A 25,618-nucleotide genomic window follows, 5' to 3' on the forward strand; every position below is an offset into this window, starting at 1 on the left:
TGTTTTCTTTTACTCTTTTCTACAGGGGTGAGACTTTCAATTATGTTCAGGAAGGCGGTGTTGAAGTATTGTATGGCAATATACAGGGGTAGGGGTTTTAAGGGTCCAGTTATTATTTAATAGTAGATTGTTGGGTGTTTGTTGGTTAAGTCTAGTAGTATTTCTTATTGTTTTTGTGAAGTGTTTTTTTTAGGAAGGTGGGTTGTGGCTCTGATGGGAAAAGCTGGAAGATGGTCACTTAGTGAGACCAAAAATGTACCTGAGGAGGAGAAATTGGAAGGATGAGATACAAAGATCCAGTCTAAGGTGGAGTAGCTAGTAAAGTCCTTGTTGAATCTTGTAGGGTTGGTGATGAGTTGTTTAATGCCATACATATTAATACTTGTGGTGGGAGAGTTTGCAGTGATGGTTTGCCAATTTAAATTCATGTCACCTAGGATGACTAGTTCAACCTTGATGTTTTCAGTAGTTCAGGACACTATATCGTTCAGGACTGGTATATTGTTTCCAGATGGGATGTAGACTATGATGATACACATTTTTTTTACAGTTAAGGTTTAGGATAGTTATTAGTATTTCAGCATTATGGAATTTGGGTATATTGTGAGGGTATAGAGTTATGTTGAGTATAGAAGGATAAAAGAGAGCTATACCTCCACCTTTCTTTTTTGGTCTGTCCAGTCATATGGCAAAGTTGGGGGGGGGTAGAATTTCAGTATCTTTTATGCTGGGATGTAGCCAGGTTTCTGTTGGGACAAATATATCTGGTTTATTTTGCTCTATCCAAGCATGCAGGGAGGTTATTTTATTGCATATACTTCTTAGGTTAATAGTAAATAGGTTTATGTTCTTGGAGTTTGCTTGTGTGTTTGGTCCAGGGTTTGGATGTATGACACCTCTTTGTACTAATTTCAGAATTAGCTAGGAGTACAGTGGATTGTACTTAGTTCTGAGGTTGGGATTTAGGGCAATAAAATGAGGTTTGATAGTAACATTGTTTTTTATTTTGGTACTGGAGTTGTAGGGAAGAGGACAGTAAAATAGCTGAGTGGAGATGGAGCAGTGGCTTTGTTTTGGGGGGGGGGTTGATGGAAGCTCTTATTGTAGAGTAGCTGGATATAGCTGCTATATTTGTAAATGTTCTGGCTAAACTTAAGAATAATAGTGCCGTCAGTACAATGGAGGATGAAAGTAAAATACTATTTGAGGTGTGGAACATTCTAGTGTGTGGGAGAGAGAATAGAATATAGCTAGGTTTGGTTTGATTAGACTTTATCATTTTTGGAGTATACCGATTTGAAATTGTGTTGTTAGTTTGGTGGGAAGTACTTTGATTCATTGGGAGATGATTGTGGGTGGGGTTGTCTCAGACTATAAGGTTAAGGGTATGAGGGTGGATGGGGTAGGGTAGGGGATCAGAGTGAGCCCAAGCGTGGGAAGGTTGATTGGAGCGGGACTACACCTGAAAGTGAGGGTCAGCAACAGAAACAATCTATTAGACTATAAGTAGCAGTTATTAAAAGCAAGGAAGCAGTGTCCTGTAGTAGGTTTCTATAGGAGTAGGTGTCAGGTAAATCTCAGTTGCAGGGAAAGTAGGATGCAAAGTTTGATGAGGCTAGCTACAGTTAGGAACAAGGACAAGACAGCATCCAGAGTAGGGATAGGTAGTAGGTAAGCTAAAGGTATGGGAGAGCAGCTAAGTGGGGACAGTAGAGTAAGGGAAGAAACTAGAGTAGGAGATAGGTGCAGTGATGTGCAGACATCCTTACTCAAGCAGTTATAAGCAGGAATGTACAAAGGGGTTACACGTACTTTAGCATGCAAGTATTTTACAGAAAATGCATACTCTATTTTGGGGAAGAAATCGAGCTTCAGCTGTACTTTGATGGATGTTTTGCATAGTAGGTTTGGTTGATGTGAATGAGTATCCTAGGGGAAAAAGGGGAGAGACAAAAAGATTAGAATGAGGAAGACTATCAGTAAAGCAGGCTCTATAGGATTGTGGGGAGGGACAGGATGAGAAAAAAGAATTGAGTGCCTGACTGTGGAAAAGAGATTTGATACATATTAATCACGAGAAACATTATAGCTAGAGTGTTTGGAGGGCATATGGTTATATGTTTATGTAGGATAGTGGGGAGAAAGAGGGTAGAGTGTGGACATTAGTAGGTAAGGTAGGAGACAGATGTGGAAAAAGCAGCAAAATGCAGTAAGTCAGCAGCAACCTTTAAAACATTCAAAGGAGACAAGTTGTGGGAAAAGCAGCAAAATGCAGTGAAACAGAAGTAAAACAGTAGCAAAATTCTTTAAAGCATTTGAAATCTGCAGCTAATAAAACAGCCACTGTGAGTAACATATATAGAGTGTATGATTGCAGGAATACAGTAAAGCAACAGTGCAAATTAAAGAAAGTTTGAGATGCAGTTAAGTTAGTATTCAGAACAAATTTCCAACAGTATACATTGTTTCCTTAGTAAAACCCCAGATATACCGCATAAATGGCTACATAAGTTTACCGGAAAATGTAATGTATATTTAGAAGATGCAGTCTATATTCATAGGTTCATAGGTTCATAGGTGTGTACTAGGCTAATGGCCCTGGGGCCTTTACAAGCCTAGCCATAGGATTACCCTGGCATTGTGCCACCCAACCTTAGTTCTCAGTATCTTTGTCAAGTAGAGCCACTGGAGTTATCCCTGGGGTGACTTTTCTATTTCCCATCCACACATCAAGATTTCTCTTGAAGATGGTCAGCGAGGTGCTCTGCTTCACATGTATGGGAAGTTTATTCCATAGCATGGGCATTCTCTGGGTTATGAACCTGTCCCTCCAGTACGTTCTGTTGATTGTGGTAATGAAGTTGAGGTCTCTGGAGCATGTGGTGTGGAGGGATTGGGATTTCTTTACATGTAACATTTCTAACAGAGCTGGGTCAGACATGCCTTTGTAAGTCAATGAGATCGCCTCTAAGTAGGCGATATGAGACAGAGAATATTTGGAGTTTTTTGAGTCTGTCCATATACGGCATGTGTTTAAGGCCTAGGATCCTCTTTGTGAGGTACTTTTGCAGCCTCTCCAGTTGTTGCAGGTGTTTAGTGAGGTACATGCCAAATGGGGCATTGTACTCGATAACTGGCCTAATGAGGGAAGAGTAGAGGGAGACAATGACCTCTTTCTTCCTAGATGCAAAACCCTTAGTAATGAGATGTGCCTCATAGAAGGACTTTCTGACCACAGTGGCAATGTGGTGATCAAAAGAGAGGTTGCTGTCAACCTGTGTTCCCAGATCTTTTATAATGCCTTCTGTCTTCAATGGACTACCATTGATGTGGTAATTCATGGGACATGGGTTTTTCCCAAACAGGATGATGACACATTTTTTGGCATTGAGCTTAAGGCCATGGTTCTGACACCAGTCGTTGGTCTGAGTGAGGCCATTCTGTAGGATGTCAACATCACTTGGGATTTAATAATAGCTCCCAACTTGCAATCATCTGCAAACTTTGTCAGCCAGAGTCCCTTCATGTTAACCTGGATTTCAGAGAAGTAGATTCCAAACAGGAGAGGACCCAAGACCGAACCCTGTGGGACTCCACTCATGACTAGTCATCAGTCTGACTTGGAGTCAGCTACTTTCACACTGTGGGTTCTATCTGTGAGCCAGTTTGCAACCCATCTAGTGATATAGGGGTTGATGCCTAGCTTAGTGAGTTTTTCTATGATTCCTGAGTGGGGAATGGTATCAAAGGCCTTGGGCAGATCAAGGTAGGCTGTATGAACCACCTTGCCTTCATCCACAGCTCTAATAACTGACTCAAAGACGTCGACCAAGCAGGCATGATCTACCTTTCACAAAACCAAACTGTGTGGGATCCAGAGTTTAGAGATTCCCTATATCCTTGTTTATTAGGTCCATTATGACGTGTTCCATAGCTTTGCAAATCAGACTCGTCAGGCTAATGGGGCGATAGTTCCCAGGGTCTGTAGTCACTCCTTCTTTGTGGAGAGAGATGACTGTAGCAGTGCGCCCTTCAGTAGAGACAAAGTCTGAGGTGAGGCTGTGATTGAACAGGGCCCACATGTGAGATGCCAGCTCACTCTGTAGTTCATGTAGAACACAGCCAGGGATATTGTCAGGTCCCATAGAGGCTGTATTCTTGGCCTTAGTCAGTACTGTTTTAACCTGTGCAGCAGTAATACTGGGTGCCTGGTAATGTACTGGTATTGTGATTGGTCCTTGGGGGGGGTAAAGTTAGCACTGAATCTGTCGGCCAGTATATTGGAAATATCTGTTGGCTTGGTATAGAAGGTACCATTGTGCAGTAGCTCAAAACAAATCTGGGTATAGCCTTGGAGATTCTTTACATAACTATAGAAGGCCTTGTGGTTATCTTTACTATCTGCTGCAATTCTATTTTCATAGCTAGCTTTAGAGGATTTGATGAGGGATCTCAACTTTCTGTTGAGGCTGATAAGGGAGTTTTTCCAGTCTTGGGACTTCACCTTATTCCGCATCAGTTTCCTCCTTCTGTTGTAGAGCTTGTTTATGGCAGAGGACCACCAAATTAGCTTCCTTTTTTTGGAGAAGAGTGTCTTGGTTCTATTGGGTTTGACGAGATCCATGCATTTGTGTATGTGTTTGTACAGTGCATTGGTGTATGATTCGGCGGTCATGCAACTATTCTCCATTTGCATGGGTACCTGAAGTTTGCCACCTCTGTTTTTATGAGTAGAAAGTTAGCTTTGGAGAAGTTTTTCATGGTGGTTACCTTTGCAGGGTGGGGCGGGGGTGTGATGGATGTGGATTTCCAAGGTGATTAATTTGTGTTTGGATCTAACCAGGGAGGAGTTGACTATTGGTGTAGAGCAACGGTTGCCCATATTAGTAATGACCAGGTCAAGGATGTTGCTACCTCTAGTGGGGCTAAGAATGAACTGGTCCAGGGCATTGGAATTAATGAATTCCTGGAAATGTTGGGCAAGTGTATTATTGGTACATGAGTAGTTTTCCCAGTTAATGGAGGTGTAGTTGAAGTTGCCCAGTATCAGAGTGTTAGTTTGGACCCTAATATTCTCCAGGATGCTTAGGAACATGGAGTGCAAGTCTTGGGACATGGTTGGGGACCTATAGCAGGCTATGACCTGAATCGCTGTCTTACCCAATGTTAGCTGCACCTGAAATATCTCTGATGCATTATGTTGGGCTACCAGCCTGGAGGTATGTGCATCCTTTATGAATATGGAAACACTACCGCCTTTGGAGCTTCAGTCCAAGTTCTGGGGCCAAAAGTTGTGGAATGAGTTGTAGCCTGGTAGTGCAGAGGTGCTTTCTGCTGCCTTTAACCAGGTCTGTGTTACAGCACAAATGTTGATGTTCTCCATTTTAAGGACTGCTTTGACTGACTGCATTTTGATTTTAGACATCTAGCATTGAGTAGCATGACCCTCAGATTGCATTTGTTTGTAGCTGTTATGGTGGTAATTTGGTCTTTGGAATACACTGCATTTGTGTACTGTTTTATACTGTTTTAACTGTATTTTTTCATTGCTGTAATTGTATTTTTATTGAATTACTTAACTGTAAACTGCTTTTTCATAATGAGAGTTGTATTTTCTATTTGTGAGTGCTCTATCTGTGCTTTTCTGTGCATTTTTATGAGGTTTCTGCATTCTAGTCAGGTATCATATAACTGATTTGTTTGCAGTTAAAAGCATTCTCTACAGTCTCCTTGCTCCTTTATCTGTTTAAAACTTTAATTTTATGGCTAGATCTATTGTTGTCTTTTCTTATACTTGGTGGCTTTGCTGTTGCCTGTCCATACTGTAAATTTGATCTGGGACACTCCTCCCAGTCTAATTCCATTAGCTCATTCTACCTAATACAGAGAGAACATTTGAGAAGGCCAACCCACTTAGGTTCTTAACCTTGAATTATCTTTTGTTCCTGCTTTCTCCATTTCCACTTTACTAAAAAAAAAAAAATTGCTAGAATCTCCTTATGTTCTGATTGAGTGTGGTTCTCAGCTGATACTTATAATTTTTGGCACTTTTTAACTGTTCAGAGTTGAATAATACAATAATTTAATTCAGTTCAGAATACAGTTGAATAAATTGCATTTATTCAAACTGTATTTGCTCTAATATTGCTACACACTCAAGTGTGCTAGCTTGCACTGCACCTGAATTGTTTTTAGTGCTGTTTTAGCTGCTTTTCTGTAAAACAAATTCTAAGCTTTTTTCCTGCCTTTCTTGTAACTAGTCTAGTCCAGAGACAGATTTGCTGTATCCAGGACAGTTCATAAGCTTCTGAACCCCCCAAGCCTTTCTGTGTTAGAGGGAAGCATTCTAGCTTATCAGTGGGAGTTGTAAGCACTAAGTAGCCTATCTGTCACAAGAGAAGTAGTTTCTGGCCCAGAAATTGTAGTTATTGGCCCTTTGGGCAGTTTTTCCATCTCTTTCAACTTTCTGGTTTAAAAGCCTGTGTCTGCACTTGTTTACCACCTTTCCTGTAACTAGTCCAGTCCAGATAAAAGACTTGCTGTATCTAGGACTGTTTGTAAGCTTCTGAGTGGTGCCAAAGTCTGCTCTTCAATTTTTCCCTTAGCTCTGCTAGTTCTCTCTTCTCCTGCACTTTTACTAGCTTATTAGTCTAGCACTTTACCAGACTTCTTGTAGCAATTATTGTAGCACACAAAAGTGCTACCACCACTAAACGTTCTACAAGGAAACAGCTCCAGTACTTATTATTAATGCCCACCCCTCCAGACATGTCTAAAGATCAGTTCCCTGTGCTTTCTCCTATTAACCTGGTGAACTTGTGCATCTTGAGGCAATATAGCAACTGCTTCATGTATACCGACAACTGTCTCCTGTTACCTCCCAGCACTCAGACTTGTGAGAGATGCACTTATATATACAAATTGGAAACCACACACTCTCCAGCCAAGACCGGAATAGCTGGTCAAGAGGAGAAGGTTAACACTTGCACCACACCACATGGAATACATAGCCCTCCAGAACACACACCAGCACTGCCTTCACATAAAAACACAAAGCAAACACCCACCTTCGCAGAGGCTCTCAATAAAAATCTACCCAAACAGCAGAGACCTCCAAGGGAGAAACACACTCGACCACCACAACACAACACTAATCACGAGACACATAAGTCTCCTAAACAGTGTGCCACTCAACCAAAGCCCCTAAGGCAAAACAGCATGCCCAACACACTAGTCATAGGTGACTCAGTAGTGAGGCACACTGATGTCCCACTCACTAGGCTGAATAAGGAGACAGTAACAGTCATCTGCCTGTCAGGTGCCAGGATCTGCACTCAGGTCCCTCAACAACAGGTACAAATATGATTTTGTCATTGTACATGTGGGTGTGAATGACCTGAGATGTACCTCCCTGGACTACATGACAAGAGACATGGAGGAGCTCTCAGATTATGAAGCCCAGGTGGGTATGATCCTAGCCCTGAGCAGCATCCTACCATCATCCAGAATGATACCACAGTACAAGCAGAAAATGATTGATTTCAACAATTGGCTAAGTTTCTGGTGTCATTCTAAGGGGATTCAGTATCTGTCTGCCTGGGATGACATGATTGACAGACCTCAATGCTTTGCCAGAGATCTGTCACCCCTGGGCTTCCGGATACTGGCCAAGGCTCTTGTCACCCCTATAATTTCAGAAAATGACAGAGTGGAAACATTAATAATCCAGTTAAGGTTAAAAAAGGTAAGTTACAGCATGTAATATTTAAATGGCTAGCAACCAGTAAACATTGAGAATCGGGTTCCTATCAGAAGAGCAAACACTTAAAATAGCGAATGCTCTTCTGTCAAATTGAAAACAATAAAAGCTGAAAATGTCAAAGGCACGGAACAGCGATTTTTTTCCCAGGGAAAAAAAATTGCTGGGCCGTTCTCGGGACTTTGCTGTTTTCTCCACTGTGGTGCGATGTCTGAGTTGGTATATTTAAGTTGGGGGTGTGTGGGAGGCACAACCCCCCCCCCCCCACACACACTTTATTTTGTTTGTACATTTTATGTATTTATTTTTTTGGATCAGCAATTTTTTTCCCTGGGAAAAAAATTGTTGATCTGTGTGGCCGACATTGTTAGTTTTCAGGTCTTTCAGTTTGACAGAAGAGTATTCACTATTTTAAGTGTTCGCTCTTCTGATATAGACCCTTGAGAATCACAGCCACAGTACTCCTCTATGTGTTACACAGGGAGGCCAGGGCACTAGAAGCCCAAGTATAATGAAAGGGGAAGTTCTCAATTAGGATTGCATTGCTCAGTAAAACATTAACTTAGGAGCACAATTGTCATTAAATGGCGAGGGAGTTTCATGAAAATCACAACAATAATTACTCTAGACTCTTAGACTAGAGTGCCTCGGCTTGAATGTAAATCATGTTTCTCCTGTGATAATGTATCAACCATGTGTAGTTTGTGACTGAATTCTATGATTTTATAATGTCTGTTGAGTCTTTTCACTCTGTTAAAAAACAATGATTTACCCATATATATGTGGAGATTTTCTCCCCAAGCCTCCACTGAAAATGGGTACCTTATGACCCAGTCAGACTTTCAAATGCCAAATAAATAAATAATAAATATCATCAGTATGCATTGCAACAAGGTACAATAACTGGGCTAGACTTGACTGAACATATATTTCACAAGAACATTTGCATTTAATTGAGAACTTTAACACACCCAATAACTATTTTAAGTCATGTGTCAATAATTACTAAGATAACACCGCAGGTAATGAAGTAAAGATGAGACACTGACACTTCTCTACCTACCTGTTAAAAAAGAGAGGAATTTAAGGAATGCGTAGTGGAAATTATCTGGGAGTTATTAGAGAAACTAGAATGTAATCCAGTACTTATAGCTAGTTAGTGGGATAAAATGAGAGTTGAGTTTAAAAATAGGGTAGAAATAAAACAAAAAAGAGATCTGGTTAAGAAGTAATAATTATTTAGAGGGGCTGCCAAGGTTAAAGTATTACAAAATAAGGGGAATCTCACAGAACAAGGATAGGTACAGTTGCATAGTGCTAAAGAGAAAATAAGGGAGCACCCGGATAATACGTGTGATGCCCCACCACTGGCCCAGTAATCAAGGAGCCTTAATCCTCACCACTGGCAACAGTGGGACATATATTGGGAGGGTGACAAGTACACACACAGTATTTCCAGATGCAGCTTTCTGCATCAAGTGCAATTTCCCTTAAGAGCACACAGAGACCACAGACAGTCCCAGGCTGGTTTCTCCCTCTTTCTCCAGATCCCCAGTAAGATTCCCCACTGGCACACACACACACACACACACACACACACACACACACACACACACACACACACACACACACACACACACACACACACTCACACACACATACACACGCACACGCACACACACACACACCTGGGAAAGGCTGGCACAGGTTTACTAGCTATAGTTATCACTGCCACCAGCAACCCCCTTATCAGCTGCTTTAAGGCCCTTAACAAAGGGTGTCCAATCTTACTGTGTAATGTTACTATCAGTACAAATGGTAGTTTGACCCAGAGCATGGCAATTAGGAGTGGCCCACAGTGTCACCAAATAAATATGCAAGCAGTCTCAGAACTTAAATATCTCTACAAAGATCAGCCACAATGAAAGGTTTAAATATATTTAATAATAAATAATAAAAGAATAAGACAATACTAAATAGATAATTACAGTGACATCAGAGTTCAAAACCACAGGAAATATTTAAAACAGCATTACATGACACTCTCAAATAATTGAAGAAAAATATCTAAAATAAGTTTTGCTATATTCCTGACTATATCTAAGACAATTATACTGTTCCCTAGTAACTTACTTCCTCAGAGAAAAGCAGATGTGTGAGTAGATCTTGATGTTGTCACGTCCAAGACAGAATACAGAATCCTGTCTCTAAGAGACTTCCAAAATTAATATCTCAGATATTACTGCTGGGATAACTTGCAGAATAACATAATTGCTTGTCATCTGACTCCTAGTTCCCAGGCCCAAAATAACCATTGATGGCAGCTGGTAGCATTTAGCATCCACCTGTAAAAATACATACACCTCAGATCTTATGCAAATGGTGGAAGTCATAAAACACTTTCAAGACAATACAGAAAGTTCCCTGGTTCTAGACATTGTGTCTCATTGCTGCATTGAAGCTGAAAGATATAATCTTTTATTGCATAGCCATAAAGTAATTTAATTTCAGCTATTTTTCTGAAGTTAGCCTCCTGTATTCCATTTTCCACTGTTAAAATATATACATTTAAACAGTTACGATAGTGTATGCACATTTTTGTTCTCTTACAGCAGGGCACACTGTGGGTACACCTTTAAGCTTAGTACTTTACAAAATACCTTTTCAACACACACTTCTGTACAAACAAGTTTGATATACACATAATACACAGTTCTAATACAGTTGCAACACAGGCATCTTATATAGATCATGTTGACATTCACAAATGACATATAATTATTAACAAAATTCCAGACAGATGTGCTGGCAGTATCTCCCTTTGTCACACTTTTATATAAATCATATAGATATTCACAAATGACATATAATTATTTACAAAATTCCAGATAGCTGTTCTGGCAGTATCTCCCTTTCGTCACTATACACATGAGTTTAGAAAGATTGTTATTAAGCAACTACTTTTTGATAACTCCAGATCATAAAAACTTTTGGCACAGTGGTGGCTGCGTTGCATATGTGCTTCACAGTTAGGCGTTGCACGTCCGATTTCTCGATTAGGCGTCTTCTGTGTGAGGACATGCGTGAATGGGCATTCCTTTGTTGAAGGTTGTGTGTTGGCCCGGCAAAGCCAAATTTATTATTGATCCAGAGCGGACCGCCGCTAACCTAAAGCCAAAAAGGGAAGAGAGAAAGAAGAAGGTAAAAAGGCAAGCCAAGCCGTAGCGGACGACCGAGCACGGGCGGTGGCAACCCCTGGCAACGGTGCCGAAAGAAAGAAAGAAAGAAGAAAGAAAGACTTAGGCAACAAAAAGTATAAAGAGTTACTGCCAAACTTAAGGAGCATATAACAAGGAAAAATAACCAGAGATCTTGTAGAGGCATTAGATATATTTCAGAAATGTTATGAAAATTTCTATAGCGCAGAGAAGTGGGGAAATCAAGAAAAAGCACAAATGGAAACATTTATGGAAGAGACTTAAACATGCCAAGGTCTTAGGTAGACGATGCTCAGCAACTAAGAGTTAAGATAGGATGAGATGAGATATAAATGGTGACATCTATCCAAGCTGCAGGAAAGTCTCCAGAAATAGACGGCATTCTGGTGAAAGTTTGAAAGCTAAGAGGGAAGAAAGTGATAAAGATCTAGAAGGTTTTGTTTAACATTATTTTAAAAGGTGGGAGACACCAACATCCTGGAAAAGATGTGGTGGCTGTAATATCTAAAGATGTAAAGGATCCATCTGATACAGCTTTGTGTATTTAATCTAAAACTATGATTATAAAGTGTGTATGTCTGCAATAGCTAAAAATGGCAAAGGTGATGCCAACTTTGGTAGATATGGACCAATGTGGTTTTGTGGAGGGGAGGCAAACATGCGACAACATCAATAGAACAATGATGATCCAAAGGGAAGCAGAATATAAGAAAATACTGATGTCATTGGTGGGTTTTGATGCAGAGAAAGCATTTAACAGAGTAAGCTGGGATTTTATGAGTAGTGCAATGGAAGCATTTGTATTTCCTGACACAATAATAAGGTTAATTAGAAGGATATTATGAGGTATCAATGGCAAAAAAAATCAAAGTGCGAGGGTTACTGTCTGATAAGTTGTGTCTGACCAGGGGAACCAGGCAGGGATGTCTTCTTCTCCCTTTGTTATTTGCTTTATATTTAGAATCATTGGCAAAGAAAATAAGAGGCTCAGAAATTCAAAGATATAATTGATATGCTGCTCAAGAAAAGTTGGCTATATTTGTAGATGACATTATTTTGTACCTATTCTGAGACAGTACTGGGTATTTTTGGGATATAAACTTAGTGAAAATAAAACAAAGGCTATAGCTATAAACTATGTACCCGTATATGAAGTGGATGAGTAATACCCATATTTATGGGGACTCTTTATGACTAGCACTACAGAAAATTCCTACCCAGCTTTGCTACCATATCATGTACTGTGACAGACATTACAAAATATAAGCTGCCCATTCGGATAAAATGGACCATAGCAGTAAATGAGGCTTTTTAACCATCTGAAATGTTCTTTATCTTCAGAGTAAGTCTTACTTGCCCCTGACTTTAATACTCTTTTTAGTGTGTGCAATGATGCATTTAACATAGGATTTGGAGCTCTACATTTTCTCAAGAAAAGTTGACTTGATTTGCAGACAATATCATTTTCTACCTGATAATACCAGAAAAGGACATCTCAGTGTTGTGGAACATTCTGAGACAGCTTCAAGTCTTTTGAAGATATAAAATTAATGAAGATAAAACAAAGGCTATACCTGTAACTATGTACCCAAACATGAATTGGTTCAGCAATACCCATATTTATGGGGACACACTAAATTTAAGTATTTAGGAGTATGGGTTAAAAAGGATACAGTTATGGAAGCTAATGATATGTGGGAAACGTTTAAACAAAAGATAGCACAAAAATCTAATTAACTGAAAGCTCTTGTCTGTGGATATGGATAGCAAGAAACAAGCAGTAAAAATGTTTTTAGTCCCTTTAGGTTTATATACAGGTCATGCATATTTTTGATTTTAGTCCCTTTAGTTTTACATACAGGCGAGGTTTATTTTTATTAATCAGAGAAGAAGTTGTGGATTGTAATTAATAAAGCGTTGAAGGATTTTATTTTGAAGACGAAGATGGTAAATGTCAAGTGGGATAAGTTGATCCTCCCAATAGAACAAGTAGGTTTAGGGTTACCTGATTTGAAGGGATATTTTAGAGCTACACAGTCAGTGCTCTTGCACATAACACAAGCAGAAAGTTACAATGCAAAGTGGAAAGGGATGGTGATGAAGCGGGGGGGGGGCATAATTCAGGAAATAAGGAAATATTTGGTTTGTTACCTCCATTACAACCTCACTTCACCTTCCTTTCTTTCGATTTGGCCTGGGCTTCTGGGAGGGCCTTCTGCATGTCCTCATGTCTTGGTTGGGGGTAGCTGAAAGACAAGACATGTGTGCTGGCGGCGTGCCTGTGTTGGTTGGTTGGCATCGAGCTGGCACCTCGGCATTTCATAAAATCTACTGCCAATCATTAGCGAGCAGGGGGCATAATTCAGGAAATAAGGAAAGATTTTGGATACAGATCCTTAAGGAGAATAATAGTCATACTGCATGTTGTATTCATAAATCAGCAGAAAGTCTACTAAGAACTAAGCCAACATGGGAAGGGAATTCTGCCAATAGGGATGACTGCAATTAGGGTTACAGAAAATAGACTAGAGGGGGATAGACTTTACTGGAGGAAGCTGGCAAAGGAACCAAGGTATTGTGAAGAAATAATTAGAGAAGGAAAGGTAATAGAATGGGAAGAGTTCAAGAAGACATTTGGATTGCAGGCTAGTGATTGCCTTCCCTATCAGGGACTGATATCAGAGTATAGACAATGAGAAAGGGATAGGGGAATCATAAACGAAAGACTGTACTGGGTGAGCTTGTAAACTAATTTAGAAAAAGAAGCTGTTGTTAAAAAATGGATAATTAGTAGGGCATATAAAATATGGCATGATAGTATAGGAATCAATCAGAGGAGGTCAGAAAAGATTGTAAAGAGAGATTATATAAGCAATTTACAAAGAAACAATGGGAGGACATATGTATGGCTCCCAAATATGCAACAGAATCTAGAAGATTTAGGATTTGTGCTGGAAGTCTTTGCATAGATACTTTTACACCTCAAGCAGACTCCAAAGAATTTTTCCTCAGATAGCAGGCAAATGTTGGAGGTGTGATGGGACAGAAAGAGGTAACTGTGAACAAATGTTTTGGGAGTTTAATAATTTGGTAAGCTTTAAAAATTCCCTACAGAGTACTCTGTCAGGAATACTGTAGGAGCAAATCCATGTAACCAAGGAAATTACTTTTTGAGTTGGGATACAGGATCTGAATTGCCTAGATATAGTAAGGCTTTGTTAAAGGACCACTATGGGCAAATTATGAAAAAACATATATTTTTTATCTTGCCATGATTTACTGCACCTCCCAAAGCTGCCTACAACAAAATAAGAACTCCTTCCTAATTTTATTTTTTTAGCCTTGTTTGCTCTCATGGGGGCAGACATTGTGATTCCTTTGGAAAGCTAAATCTGTCCCATAATGCACAGATTGTGAGAATAAGTATCCCTACCACTTGTCAGACTAAAACTTCCATTCACTTAAACTAGAACACCTGAAAAAACTGCCAAGTGAGTCTGCAGCTCATGTGTCATTGACTGGTCTGCACTGAAGTTTACAATTGCTGTTCCAACTGATGTACTGCACTTTCTCTGAAAGAAGCTTGCAAAAGTGTCAAATAAAAAAAAACTTTTTACAAGGAGCAGTTTTCCAAGTTTCAGTTGCTGGCCAGATTGCTCCTCCCATCTGCCCTAATTCAGTGGATTAGAGTCTCACATTTTTAGCTTGGCTAAATTAATCTAATTAGTCAATTTTGCATGACAATAGACATCAAACAAATCACAGCCTGGTGTGCCACTAAAACTGTTTCCTGAGATGTCACTTCAGTTCTGAATAGTATTTCCCAGGATTTTTTTTCTATAGCAAAAAAAGCACACACATCAGTCCAGAGTTTAGGCCAGTCAATCCATTTCTTAAAATGTGCACAGTAAAATATTCAACTTGAATTGTATTCTGGCTGCTCACGTGGTTATCTTTGCATAGTTAGTCTAGCATAACCTGAAGTACTGCATTTTATTGTTATGTAAAGCTTGGCATTAAACAGTTCTCGGTTTCTTCTTAATACTTACCTCTAAAATCTCTGATGTGACTCAGTAATTTCTGTTACTATAGTTTTATGTAGTTTGCCTTAGTTGTATACTTGTAGCATATCTGTCATCCTCTCAGTAGCAGACTGCTGGAGAAAGCGCCCAAATCAGATACTTTTGAAAAGAGCAATACTACTGGTTTAGTAAGCTCACAAAATAAGGCTACATGAATTAGCATTCATTTTCTGAAGAAAAAGTCTTTAATTGCAATAAATGTCATTATTTGTTCAATGTCAATCTAATACGTTTTTCAAAAAGCTTTGTGGATCGCAGTATTTCAGAGCAAAAGTATAAGCCAAAATTAGTGACAATTGTGGGGTATGCTGATAAGTAATCCAATGTTCTTATTCATCTGTTCTCCATTGCAACTACCCCAAATCAGACAGACATGTACATACTTCACGAGACAAGTGTATTAAAACAGTACCAGCAGCTGTAGCAGTGATACCATACTCCAAACAGGGCACTCACAATTGTACTGACAAACACAGGGAAATCTATATGTCTCAGTCAGGTAATAATGAAATAGGTAGGGACTACACTGATCACAATTTCACTCAACGTCTCTGTTTGACAATATATAACATTCACATCATACTTACAAAGGGACACCACCACTCTTCACAAACACACAGCCAAAGGGACACCTCCACTCCTCACAAACACACAGCCAAAGGGACACCTCCACTCCTCACAAACACACAGCCAAAGGGACACCTCCACTCCTCACAAACACACAGCCAAAGGGACACCTCCACTCCTCACAAACACACAGCCAAAGGGACACCTCCACTCCTCACAAACACACAGCCAAAGGGACACCTCCACTCCTCACAAACACAGCCAAAGGGACACCTCACAAACACACAGCCAAAGGGACACCTCCACTCCTCACAAACACACAGCCAAAGGGACACCTCCACTCCTCACAAACACACAGCCAAAGGGACACCTCCACTCCTCACAAACACACAGCCAAAGGGACACCTCCACTCCTCACAAACACACAGCCTAAGGGACACCTCCACTCCTCACAAATACACAGCCAAAGGGACACCTCAACTCCTCACAAACACACAGCCAAAGGGACACCTCTATCCTCACAAACACACAGCCAAAGGGACACCTCCACTCCTCACAAACACACAGCCAAAGGGACACCTCCACTCCTCACAAACACACAGCCAAAGGGAGACCTCCACTCCTCACAAACACACAGCCAAAGGGATACCTCCACTTCTCACAAACACACAGCCACCCACACTCACACAACTTAACAGCAGCATAATACAGTGACTGATTTTCTATAGTCTGCTGAGCTTTGTTCTGGATCTCTGCTTAACTAACTTATTTGGTAACCTAATTTATCTGCTAAAACGTGTATAGCAGACTCTGATTTCTAGAGTAAAGGATAGCTGGTCTTGTTTAAATTACTGCCATAAACATCCATAATAAGGTGTTTCTTTTCTTATCTGCCTCAGATACATTGGCGATAAGCTTTCTGGAAGGCCTGATTGGCTCCACTCAATCTACTGACTGGTTCTGCCCTGCTTCGCTCCCCTACCCCCATATCCCACCCAACCCCAGTGCTCTTACTCTTATACCTCCCTAACCACACCCCCTCCCTGACTCATCCTATCCCTTGTAACTGTTAATTAATATAACTCCATCTCAACCCTCCTTAATTACTTTATCTATTATCTCTCTCTTAATTGAAATAACTCCACCTCTTCCCTCCTAATTTACTTTATCTATTACTTCTCTCCTAACACCTACCTCTTACTTATACACTTAACTACTCCACTCAGGAAAACTATACCTTTCCTTTATTTTAACTTGTTTTTACTTATTAACTCTATCTCCTTAGGGCTTTATAACTCTTCTTAGCAATATGTCTCTCATATCTAAAACTATCCTAACTAAACTAATATATTCATATACATATGTTTTCTAGACTTAACCATGATCTATCTCCTTACTTCTTATGAAAAAGCTTATTATTACCACTTTAGTTACTGTCGCAGACAAACAGCCATCCAATATCCTACCTAAACACATACTCATCTAAACATTACTTGTACTCCCAACTACCTACTAGCCAAATACCATCGACTTACACACATTAACTTCAACAATCCAAATATAAGGAGACTAAAATATCTAACCAACTTCTCCTGCAAACCATCATTAGAACTAAAAACTCCAATTCTTAGCCATGGTGACATCCATCCCAACCCAGGACCAACTAATAACTCCACTGACATAACTTATAATATCTCAAGCTCTACCCTCCCAACACTACCCACTGTTTCCAATGCCTTACTTATCGGACATCTTAATATCCGAAGTATTAACAATAATATTGCCCATCTCCATGCCCTCCTTGATACTCACTCCTTTGACATCTTCTGTCTTACTGAAACTTGGCTGAAACCTGGTACTAAAGACAATGCAATACTTCCCCCTGGCTATGACATATTGAGAATGGACCGCATAAAATGCAAGGGTGGAGGAGTAGCACTTCTGTTTAAAAATGGACTAGAAATCTCCTCTCAACCTTTTAACCCATTAAAAGATGGTATGGCTGAAATCCGTATTTCTAAACTACAGCTAAACCCTAATAAATCAATCTATATCATCTGTATCAACCTACCTCCTGGCAATAATCATACCACAATTGAGAATATCCTAAGTTGGGTATCTTCTACCTACCCACAAGAAACAATCATATTAGGAGACTTTAATTGTGACTGGTCCTCTGTCAATACAAATAATCCTTCCTCACATATTAATCTTCATGGCTTTACTCAGATCATCAATAATCCCACAAGAATCAATAAACCCAACATCAAAGAAAGTATTTTAGATTGGATTCTTACTAACAAACAGCAACAAACATATACAGTAGGAACTCTGCCTGATGATGTAAGTGATCATACCTTAACTTACATCATAAGACAAAAGAGTGACATTAATTATACCCCTACCTACAGGATCTCACGTAGCAATAAACACTTCAACTGATTATTATTCCAAAATGAACTAAAGGCCTGTAACTGGAATTTTCTAAAAATCCTAACCTTTGAAGAAGCTATCAAATATTTCAATACCAAATTCCTATCAATCCTTGACCAACATGCTCCAAAATGATCTATCAGAGTTAAATCTAAACCTGCCCCCTGGCTATCCAAAGAGACAAGACAAAAAATACTACTTAGGAATAAATCTTGGGCTAAATGGAAAACTACAAAAACTACCTCAGACCAACAAACCTTTAGACAGATAAGAAATAGCACTAAAAAAGCCATTTTTAAAGATAAAAAGAGCTACTACTATAAATTACAGCAAACTCACCATGACAACCCTAAAAGGTTCTGGTCAACCTTAAATTCACTCCTACACCCAGGCCACTCTAGTACACCTTCCCCTCTAGGGGCTGAAAAGAATGCCTCACATCAAACTGCTAATGCCTTTAATTCCTTTTTCACTGACACCATTAATTCACTAGCAAGTCTCCTCACAATAGACAAGTCTAACCTTCCCACCTGTACATCTGCTAATCTCCCTACATTCCAACTACAACCCATCTCTACTACCTATATCCTAAAACTCATCCAAAAACTTAAACCTTGTACCCCATCTGCTGATCAGTTACCATCTGAATACCTTCAAAAAGCAGCTGAAGCAGTTGCTTATCCCATATCCCTCCTTATAAACAGAACCATCAATGAAGGAACCATCCCTGCTATCTGGAAAATCTCCTACATAATCCCATTACATAAAGGAGGCAGCTCAAATGAGCATTCTAACTACAGGCCTATAGCACTCTTATCAGCCCTAGCAAAAATTATGGAGAAATGTATTCACCATCAGCTAATGCACCACTTAACTCAATATAACTTACTAGCTAACTGCTAACATGGCTTTAGGCCATTTCATAGCACAACCACAGCTCTCCTATCTTTTACCGTATCAATAGAAACCGCAATAATGGTATCCTGTCATCAGCACTCTTTATAGACCTGTCAAAAGCCTTTGACATGGTAAACCACAACTTGCTCATAAAAACCCTTGCATCTCTTTCTCTAGATACCAAAGCTGTTCAGTGGTTCTCTTCCTACCTTAGTAACAGGCAACAGGCAGTTCTCTGGGGAAACACACTTTCATCCCTTCTGCCAGTCTCTCTCGGGGTCCCACAGGGCTCCATCCTAGGACCTCTCCTCTTCTCTCTATTCATAAATGACTTACATGTAGCAATACCTCAAGCTACATGTATTCAATATGCAGACGACTCTACACTCACATGTTCTGCTAACACCTCCTCTGAACTACAAACTCTAACACAGAATGTATTTTGCACAGTTGAGGCATGGTTCTTGAAACGTTGCCTCCTTTTGAATGCCAAAAAAACCAAACTCCTGCTCTTCAGGCCTAATAGTAAGTCCCCCCACATACACTTCTCCATTAAATCCAATAATGGCACACATATATAACCTGACTCTACCACTAAGCTGTTAGGTATTATAATTGACAATAACCTCACTTTTGATAATCACATTAATAACACTATTAAAACCATAAATAGAAAACTCGGCTCCTTCTATAGAATTAAAACCTTTCTAACTCCAAAGGCCAAAATTACACTCGCTCACTCTCGTCTTATTTACACTCTTCTTTATGCCTCACCCATATACACTAGCCTAAAGAAAAATAATCTCACTAAACTAGCAAATGCATACAATAGCATTGCTAGATTTGCTACTGGAAACCCATTCAGAACTCACCACTGTCAGAATCTGCAACTACTAAACTGGCTAGAACTTAAAAACACACTGTTACTTTCCCAACTTACCTTTGTTCATAGGATATTTCACCAAACAAAAAATACCCCTATACTTTCTGACCTTATTTCTCCCTATTCTAACCTAAATTCATTACACTCCTCTAACAAACTTCTTGTGAAGTTAACTAAGTCTAACAACATCGCCGGTGACTCACTATTCTCCAATACCATGGGTAAATACTGGAATCTTCTACCTACTACTCTAACTTCCATTCCTTCACCCTTCCTCTTTAAACAAAAGCTCAAACAACATCTTAAAACACTCTGGTTATGCCCATGCATCAATCCCGACTAATCTTATGATTCTACTAATTACTCTTCTTTTAATACCCTTTTTTACCTCTCTCTACTCACTCCCCTTGAGAAGCTAATCTCTAAATCTCCCTTGTTAATTAGCCTCTGGTATTAATTAATATAGAACTGTGCATGTGTATATATTTACTGAATCAATTATATTCATGAATGTTTTACTAAAGTATAACTCCCCTATCTTATACTGTAAATAGAATTAGAGTAAGTGTCCTTCCTGGTATATATTTTCAATTAGTATAATCTAGATTGAACCATATCTCTGTTTGTATTTTACTAACTACTTACTTTCTTTATGTAAATGATTTGTTTTGTATTAACTTCAATGTGGAGCTTTTCTCCCCGGGCCTCTGCTGAAAATGGAAATGTATCCAGTTGGACTAGCCCGGTAAACAAATGTAAAATAAAATAAATAAATAAATAACAGCAACTTTGAGGCCTTTTCCATCTCTCTGCAAAACACTGCTACAATAACTTTGGCAGACAAAAACGATTGATGGATGTCAGCTCAGGACTCACATACCTATGTGGAGCTCATCCACTGCATTCACAGATGCATCCCCTAAGCAGAGCAGCAAGCAGGTGTCAGTACAGATTTGTTCCATAGTTATTTTACACTATACCCAAACACACTCACACACACACACACACACACACACACACACACACACACACACACACACACACACACACACACACACACACACACACACACACACATATATATATATATATATATATATATATATATATATATATACATACACACACACACACACACACATATATATATATATATATATATATATACACACACACACACACACACACACACACACACACACACACATATATATATATACATACACACACACACACACACACACACACACACATATATATATATATACACACACACACACACACACACACACACATATATATATATATATATATATATATATATACATACACACACACACACACACACACACACACACACATATATATATATATATATATATATATATATATACACACACACACACACACACACACACACACACACACACACACACACACACACACACACAAACATGAAACAGAGTAATTTTAAAAGGCACTCTTGATTTGTGCCATTGTCCCCATTATTTTTGGCTTGGTAAGGAATTCTTAAAAGAAGTTGAGAGGTATGAATACCTGGTGTTAGTAAATATTATGCTTTAATTGCTGTAATGTGGACGGTCACTGTACTGGAGACATTAATTTGCTAATTAACTGCTTGCACTTAAATTTGTTGTTTGTCTTTTGGCTTTTCCCGGTTAGGGGTCGCCACAGCGGAACTCTGGTCCGCTAATGATTGGCAGTAGATTTTTATGGTGCCGAGCTGCCAGCTCGATGCCCAGCCTTCAACGAAGGCACACCCATTCACGCATGTCTTTCAGAATGCTACTCGACCATGGAGAGGACATGCAGACTCCACACAGAAGGCACTCCCCTCACTCCAGCTGAGAATCGAATGGGAGAACCTCTTGCTGTGAGGTAACAACGCTACTACTGCACCACTGCAGATCTACAAAATGAAAGTGTTCGCGATGACTACATTTGCATTATGTTTTGCATCAGCGACATGAAATAGTCATTTATCTGTTACAAAATAACCCATTTTCTTCTTCAGTCTTACATACAAAACTAGGAATTAAAAATTGTTCCACTAGTAATGTTCCCGCTATAAAGTGCATCCCTGCTGTTGTTAATCTGTCATGCCTTTTATAATCATTTTTTAGTTCCTTTTTTTCTTTTTATTGTGTGTGTGTGAGTGGGGAATGGGTTTGAAGCAATTTGCGATTCGATCTGCTTATTAGAATAACTGACTAAAGCCAGATGATGTAATGCTACAAATCATTATTGCATTCAACTAAATATACCGTTTGGCTTTCATTCTTTTAGCACCAAATTGGTATCACAAAAGCAGCAAATGAAAACAGAACGGCATTTCCTGACAGTACAAGTATCTTACTCTTCTTCTTTTAAATAAATTAAAGACGTACATATATTAATTACTTAACACTGCTTTTCTATTTATTACCATTAAACCAAGAGAAATATTTGGCTTATCAGTATTTCTTGTACAGTAACTCTTCAAATCAAAAGCTGTTAAGTTCCTGATTCTTTAAATAAATGTACGGGAACAACATGTATCGGACAATGTATTTAATAATGAATTCAAGAATAACTTACAAATAACATGCAACAGAGTAAATACCTTTCTGACAAAATACATTATTTTAAATAGAGGCTGATTGTATTAACATAAAATGTTTAACTTAGTTGTAAATTATTTATGTCATTGCACATTCTAATAAGTACTCACTGTATATTTCAGTCTAAGACAGATTACTGCTTACTGAAATCATATAAATGTATTTAATTTAATGGATTATAATCATTTTACTGTGCCATGGTCAGTGTAATACCTGAGATAATTTCATATATACTGAATGTGTAAGTTCAACTGTGACTGTTGATTTTTAACCCATTACCTTCTGCTTTTGAGGCAGAGACATCATCAGCTCTTTCTCTTATTTTCTATATGGGGTCGGGGTGTTGTGTGAACTGTCACCTTCTCTATTATTTCAGTGTCACTCTCCTACCTTCTTCAACAGTCATGCCTGACCAACACATGCCTTCTCTCCCACAAGCCCTCTATCTCTTTGCATGATGACCTCATTTTCTCCTGCTTTCTTTAACCAGATTGTCTCCTGCTTTTCTGCACATGTGCCTAAATCACTGTAATCTGTTCTTTGACCATCTGTGTAATGGGAGCTACTTTGGCTTCTGCTCTGATGTTTTTATTTTTTTGTCTGTCCCACAGTGTGCATCCTACCAACTTTCTACCACCTCAAGAATCTTCACTCCCAGATGACTGGAGAATAAGCATACTAGTGCCAGTGTACAAGAACAAAGGGGGCATCCACATTCACAGGTGATACAGAGGTATTACATGTCTGTCACATTGCATGCACGTTTTGGAGAGGGTGATTGATCAATGACTATGTGAGGTAGTATGAAAGTTTTGGAGAGTGTGATTGATCAATGAGTATGTGAGGTAGTATGAAAGTTTTGGACAGTGTGATTGATCAATGAGTATGTGAGGTAGTATGAAAGTTTTGGAGAGTGTGATTGATCAATGAGTATGTGAGGTAGTATGAAAGTTTTGGAGAGTGTGATTCATCAATGAGTATGTAAAGTCATATGAAAGTTTTGGATAACATGATTGATCATTGAGTATGTGAAGTAGTATGAATGTTTTGGAGAGCGTGATTGATCATTGAGTATGTGAGGTAGTATGAATGTTTTGGAGAGCGTGATTCATCAATTAGTATGTGAAGTAGTATGAAAGTTTTGGAGAGGGTGATTGATCAATGAGTACATGGGGTAGTATGAAAGTTTTGGAGAGCGTGATTGATCAATGAGTATGTGAGGTAGTATGAAAGTTTTGGAGAGGGTGATTGATCAATGAGTATGTGCAGTAGTATGAAAGTTTTGGAGATGGTGATTGATCATTGAGTATGTGAGGTAGTATGAAAGTTTTGGAGAGCGTGATTCATCAATGAGTATGTGAAGTAGTATGAAAGTTTTGGAGAGGGTGATTGATCAATGAGTACGTGAGGTAGTATGAAAGTTTTGGAGAGCGTGATTGATCAATGAGTAGGTGAGGTAGTATGAAAGTTTTTGAGAGCGTGATTGATCAATGAGTATGTGAGGTAGTATGAAAGTTTTGGAGAGTGTGATTGATCAATGAGTACGTGAGGTAGTATGAAAGTTTTGGAGAGGGTGCTTGATCAATGAGTATGTGAGGTAGTATGAAAGATTTGGAGAGCGTGATTGATCAATGAGTATGTGAAGTAGTATGAAAGTTTTGGAGAGCATGAGTGATCATTGAGTATGTGAGGTAGTATGAAAGTTTTGGAGAGGGTGATTGATCAATGAGTATGTGAGGTAGTATGAAAGTTTTGGAGAGCGTGATTGATCAATGAGTATGTGAAGTAGTATAAAAGTTTTGGAGAGCATGATTGATCATTGAGTATGTGAAGTAGGTTTTGGAGAGCATGATTGATCATTGAGTATGTGAGGTAGTATCAAAGTTTTGGAGAGGGTGATTCATCAATGAGTATGTGAGGTAGTATGAAAGTTTTGGAGAGCGTGATTGATCAATGAGTATGTGAAGTAGTATGAAAGTTTTGGAGAGCGTGATTGATCAATGAGTATGTGAGGTAGTATGAAAGTTTTGGAGAGGGTGATTGATCAATGAGTATGTGAGGTAGTACGAAAGTTTTGGAGAGCGTGATTGATCAATGAGTATGTGAAGTAGTATGAAAGTTTTGGAGAGTGTGATTGATCAATGAGTATGTAAAGTCATATGAAAGTTTTGGAGAGCATGACTGATCATTGAGTATGTGAAGTAGTACAAAAGTCTTGGAGAGCATGATTGATCATTGAGTATGTGAGGTAGTATGAACGTTTTGGAGAGCGTGATTCATCAATGAGTATGTGAAGTAGTATGAAAGTTTTGGAGAGGGTGATTGATCAATGAGTACGTGGGGTAGTATGAAAGTTTTGGAGAGCGTGATTGATCAATGAGTATGTGAGGTAGTATGAAAGTTTTGGAGAGGGTGATTGATCAATGAGTATGTGCAGTAGTATGAAAGTTTTGGAGATGGTGATTGATCATTGAGTATGTGAGGTAGTATGAAAGTTTTGGAGAGCGTGATTCATCAATGAGTATGTGAAGTAGTATGAAAGTTTTGGAGAGGGTGATTGATCAATGAGCATGTGAGGCAGTATGAAAGTTTTGGAGAGCGTGATTGATCAATGAGTAGGTGAGGTAGTATGAAAGTTTTTGAGAGCGTGATTGATCAATGAGTATGTGAGGTAGTATGAAAGTTTTGGAGAGTGTGATTGATCAATGAGTATGTGGATTAGTATGAAAGTTTTGGAGGGTGATTCATCAATGAGTATGTGAGGTAGTATGAAAGTTTTGGAGAGCGTGATTGATCAATGAGTATGTGAAGTAGTATGAAAGTTTTGGAGAGCATGATTGATCATTGAGTATGTGAGGTAGTATGAAAGTTTTGGAGAGGGTGATTGATCAATGAGTATGTGAGGTAGTATGAAAGTTTTGGAGAGCGTGATTGATCAATGAGTATGTGAAGTAGTATAAAAGTTTTGGAGAGCATGATTGATCATTGAGTATGTGAAGTAGTACGAACGTTTTGGAGAGCATGATTGATCATTGAGTATGTGAGGTAGTATCAAAGTTTTGGAGAGGGTGATTCATCAATGAGTATGTGAGGTAGTATGAAAGTTTTGGAGAGGGTGATTGATCAATGAGTATGTGAAGTAGTATGAAAGTTTTGGA

This window comes from Protopterus annectens, chromosome 16.part0 (genome assembly GCF_019279795.1).
Source record: "Protopterus annectens isolate FY-2018-M chromosome 16.part0, PAN1.0, whole genome shotgun sequence".
Lineage (NCBI taxonomy): Eukaryota > Metazoa > Chordata > Ceratodontiformes > Protopteridae > Protopterus > Protopterus annectens.